Consider the following 5,484-nt stretch of genomic DNA (forward strand, 5'->3'; position numbering starts at 1 on the left):
CTGTCTTTGGGACTTATATGATCCACCTTCCAGTTCTCAGACCTATACCGCTGGATTTCTTGGGTCTCCAGCTTTCAGATTGCATATCATGGGACTTCCTAGCCTCTATAATCACACAAGCCAATTACTTATAATAAATCTCACACACACACACACACACACACACACACAAAATTGGTTCTGTTGCTCTGGAAAACCCTGACTAATACAGGCTTGGAATGAAAATCTCACCTTTACCTCTCATTATATTCTGACTTGGACAGGGAGTCAGGTGCCTGTTACCAGCAGAAGGACAAACCTCTGCTGATGTCAGAGTGTTACATTGCCATGGAGACAAAAGGCAAGTCCCAGTGGTAATGAATATGGAGCTTTGTGCACTGGGACCATGCTAAGTGTTCAGACCATTAGAACTCAAGTAGATTTGGCTTTCTGCCCACACAGAAGTTAGGTAGACACCAGAGAAGGGAAGGTTTGGATGAATATCCACATGAATTCTTGTCTTTCCTTGTTACCCTGGCCCAGGGTACTCATAGTTGAGAAGAGGTATGGAGATGGCCTAGGTGTGTTCCTAGCATTACACACAGGTTGTGTAATGCTTATCTGCATTCAGGTAAGTCAGAGGGGGTCTTCATTCTGGTAAATCCTTGTGTAGAATGTCCTTTGTTGGAATTGAGCCCTAATGATGTACTGTCCTTATTGAATCTTTAAATTATGGGATTGGATACATTTTGAGGTTTTTCCCTGTCAAATACCTATCACAAGGCAGTAAGAAAATCAGATTTCCTATGCAGAGGGTAGAAGATTCACACATCCTACAATTGAGCATTTCTATATAAACACAAAATAAGAAATGCTTCTTGCTTGTATTTCCAGAGAACTATTAGTTCTACATTTCCCAAAAAAAGCAGCCCTGGAACAAGAAGCAGTGGAGACTGGTAGAATCCCCTCCAAGAAACTCAGGAGGAATAATTGTGGGTGACACACACAGGGCTCTGGCCAAGATCATTTGTGAGCATGAATTCTACCCCCATGGAGCTGACATCATGTTAGTGTAAACCATTCTTTTCCCCTGAGGGTTGTTTCCCTGAACCAGTTCCCAGCCATCTGGTCACCTCAGCATTCTGGCTTGGGACATTCCCTCTAAAGTGTCCCAAGGCATACTCATTCTGCATAAGATATTCTTCATCACATTTAGGCAGAAATCTGAGAAGACCCTTAATGAGCTTTCTTTCCTGTCTCAGAACCTATTGGTTTAGCTTTTGTGCGAATCTACTTGGGAGGCAATTCTGAATTTGCTCTTATCATATGACTCTGGTCTTTCGTCCTAGTGATTTAGGAGTTTTGACAGAAGATGGGGTTGATTCATGGTGGCAGGAATGGCCTAGATGTATTTAAATGGTGTCAATGCACATTTAACAAGACAAATAGATTTTTGGTTTATATTTTTTAAAAAAATAACCGTCATATGCAAGGCTGATGTGCTTATTGTGAAAAAGTTCCAAAGGGATAAAATCCCTTCTAACCATTATTCATCCATTTCAATGTTTAACAGCTTTTAAATATCCTCAGATGTTTTTGGTAACATAGGCAAGGAGCCATGTTTAGAGCATAGAATTGACTAGGATTACAAGGGATGATGGAAATTATAGTTTATTAGTCTCATACTCTTCTGGGTGTTGGAAAAGGAGGTCTGGATAGGGAGAGCTGCAGGCCCTTATTCTCATCCTTATCACCTATATGTAGTAGCTTCATTTTTATCTGAACTCTCAGGTAAGAGTTTTTGTACAGTTAATTTCTTGGCTAAAAAAAAAAGTCTAAAAACTATTAGTATACTTTATTTTCTTGTTTGTTGATGTAGAGCGTGGTCCTTCGAGCAATAAGGTGGCCTGCTGAAGAACTCAATAGGCATTGGATCAAGGCAGGATTGTTAGCCTCCTTACTCCAGTCTGGTTCCTTCCTAGCTGTCTCCTAAATTCTCAGTATGGTTCCAAGGACAACCAGTGGCCTGAGTGACCTAGTCTCAAAGTACATTAGAGATACGCTAGTCCCATGCAAATTTATTAGGTATTTATGAAGAGAAAAACATAGTAATGTTAAATAAACTTGGAAAATTCTAACCAAAATTCTACAGTTTTATCTAGTTTAGTTCTTCCCACAATTTAAAATATACTAATATGAATATCACTCCTTTAGCAGGGAGAAACAATATGTGCAACTTCTCAAATTTATTTCACTAAGAATCTTCTTTTCATGCAATAATTTAAGGGGGCAATTTTCTATGAAATACACTTTGGGAAGCATTATATTCAAAAATAGAATTATCACTGAAATTCTTGAATCATTGATAATCTAAAATTATTTTGGATATAGAATGTCTTAAGCAAAATATGCTCACATTGAATTGTATGTGTGATATCAATGACTGACCAATGGAAAGTTGAGAGGAAAGTTACCCAGGTAAACAGGTAACTTCAATTGCTGAAATATCCTTTAGGGCAGTGTAAATCTGCCCATCATACTGACGATGTGGATGTTGTAGGTGATATTGGTGGAGGTGACACCGCAATTCCTTTTCTAATTCCAAATGACTTCAGAACATCTTAAGCTTATAGTCATTCTTCTTGGTTGTTCTACCATTATAATCACCTATACAAAAGCAGTAATTAACATGCCACTCTAAAATATTTCATCATTTTACTAGGTTAATATGCAGAGGAGACACTAGTGAATATAAGTAATAGTACAGTTTCCAACAGCAGACTTCCCAGGTTGTTGTCACTGGTTTGCCATTTATGGCTCCGTGATCTTGGGTAAGTTACCTAACTCCTCTGTGTCTTAGCTTCTGCATCTGTAAAATGGGGATATTATTTTTGGAATGCATTTTAAAATTTTATCATGAAAGTTTTTGATTCTTTGGAAGGAGATAATACCAAAGAAAAGAAACACTTCTTCAAAAATGGAAACTGATTTATTTTGTAATTTTTTCCTGGTATTCTTATTAATCCTCACTGCGTAACCTTCTTCAAAACCTTTCTAGTCTTTATCTTATATATACCAGTTAAAAAGAAAATCTCTTATAAATTTCTTATTTATTCCTCATGATTCTTTCTTAACATTCTTGGTATTTACTTACACAGCATTCTCTTTATCTTTTGAGATCACTTTCCTTTTGCAGCAGTAGAAAGGGTGTGGTATGAAAGCCAAACTGCCTCACTACTAGGATAGGAGAGGACCATTTGGGAAAAATCTAAAATATTTAGCATTGGTCAGTAGGACCAAGATGTACAGCATCAGGATTAAAGACTAAGACAAATAATTTTTCCCCTTGACCTCCAATGAGCTCTTTAAGCTCTTTTAGGAAAGGAAGAGCAAGGGTAAGAAATCATAAAAGATACTAAAGACATGCTATAAGATTGAACTGGACTTCCCCACAGCTGAGACTATTTGTTAATACCTAAAAATGACTGGAGAAGTTGTGATTGAGGTGATTTGACAAAGCAAGGATGAAATGCCATGCAGGGAGGACAACAAAGTTGGTATCTGCTCTCACCCTCAGGAACCTAGCTCATCTAATGAGCTGATTGTATCTGTTTACTTGTCTGTATCCCCACTGGACAGTGGATCTGGATGGCAGGAATTGTACATTTTTCTTGTTCAGCTTTGTCCTAACAATTGACCTACTGTAGCTAATCTTATGGTTTTTTAATAGGTGTTAAAAATAAATAATAGCTTTGAGTTGGAGGATTGAGTTTCTCAAGCAAAATTATGTTTTTAAGCAAAATGAGTTCACATCGAATTGTAGCATGATATCAATGAATGACTAATGAGAAGTTGAGAGGAAAGTTACACAAGCAGATAACTTCAGTTATTGAAAATTGATGATATAATCATTGTCTGAAAAGAATATGAAAGAAAGTGAAGGCATTGTTTCTGGGTTAAATCTAGTTGCTCAAGCTCAAAGCTCAGAAGATTATTTTCTGGTTTAAAAGTTGTAGAAGCCTACCAAATAGAATGGTAAAGTAATTGAGAGGATTGATACTACTTTTTTCATAGATGTGAGATAAAAATATTTTAACCTTCATTAATAATTTGAAGTGGTTTTTTTGGTTTGGTTTTGTTTTTGTTTTTGGCTATACCCGCAGCATATGGAATGGATTGAACCTGTGCCACAGCAGTGACCCAAGCCTCTGCAATCACAGTGCAGGATCCTTAGCTGCTATGCCAAAGGAGAATTCCAGAAATGGATTTTTGGTATAATCATCACCTCCATTCAAAATAACCCCACACAGTAATCTCATAAAGAACCTTATTCTTAAATGTCTCAATCAGTGAAGTTTTATAAACTCCTGGGGTAATTTAAAATTTTATTCATAATTTTTTGTGTCTTTTTAGGGCCACAGCCACTGGCATATGGAGGTTTCCAGGCTAGGGGTGGAATCAGAGCTGTAGCCCCTAGCCTATGCCATAGCCACAGCCACAGCAACACCAGATCTGAGCCACATCCATGACCTATACACAGTTTGCACCTTTAACCTGGTGTGCGAGGCCAGGGATCTAACCCACATGTTCATGGATACTAGTCAGATTCTTAATCTGCTGAGCCACAATGGGAACTCCCTAAAATTTTATTCATAATTTTCGTCTTCTTTATGTCCCCAAGTAATTTGAAACTTCTGTTAGTAGTTAATTTTACTTTTAATTGTTTGGAACCTAGATCATTCTTCATTTCCTTTAAATACCTGCACAGTGATGTTATATTGTTTCAATTTATTTTGAAATTTACAAAAGAATAAAGGATTTTGATTATTTTCCTTATAACCCAGATTAGATTTATGCAGTCTCCTAAGTATTTAATTGCTGTGAGTAAAGTAGTAGTATAATTTCCTAGTTCTTTAATATTGTATATTGGAATGGGGCCTCAAAAGTAGGGGCATCTGGTTTTCTTCCTGAGCCAGAAGGAAGACTTTGCTACTTTGATGATCAGTGGTGGAGATAAATCATGGCCAACCAAGCTTGGGAGGGAATTCCAAGACCTCCTGGTACTATTGTAGATCAGTTAACAGTAAACACATGGCTGAATAATTCAGTAATACTGTTAGTTAATTAAGAGTCCCATAAGAGTGCTCGCTTCGGCAGCACATATACTAAAATTGGAATGATACAGAGAAGATTAGCATGGCCCCTGCGCAAGGATGACACGCAAATTCGTGAAGCGTTCCGTATTTTTGAGACTTGTGGCTGCCTGATGGGAGGGGGAGGGAGTGGGAGGGATCGGGAGCTTGGGCTTATCAGACACAACTTAGAATAGATTTACAAGGAGATCCTGCTGAATAGCATTGAGAACTTTGTCTAGATACTCATGTTGCAACAGAAGAAAGGGTGGGGGAAAAAATGTAATTGTAATGTATACATGTAAGGATAACCTGACCCCCTTGCTGTACAGTGGGAAAATAAAAAAAAAAATACTAAAAAAAAAAGAGTCCC

The 5,484-nt window shown here is 37.6% G+C and overlaps 1 non-coding gene across 1 annotated transcript; it reads left to right on the top strand.

The window, feature by feature from the left end:
* Positions 1 to 5,120: 5,120 nt before the first annotated feature.
* On the top strand, positions 5,121 to 5,227 carry LOC125114679 (U6 spliceosomal RNA). The gene has a single exon (XR_007131875.1). It is a non-coding gene; the product is annotated as a U6 spliceosomal RNA (small nuclear RNA).
* The last annotated feature ends 257 nt before the right edge of the window (positions 5,228 to 5,484 follow it).

The sequence above is a fragment of the Phacochoerus africanus genome, chromosome 1 (assembly GCF_016906955.1).
Source record: "Phacochoerus africanus isolate WHEZ1 chromosome 1, ROS_Pafr_v1, whole genome shotgun sequence".
Lineage (NCBI taxonomy): Eukaryota > Metazoa > Chordata > Mammalia > Artiodactyla > Suidae > Phacochoerus > Phacochoerus africanus.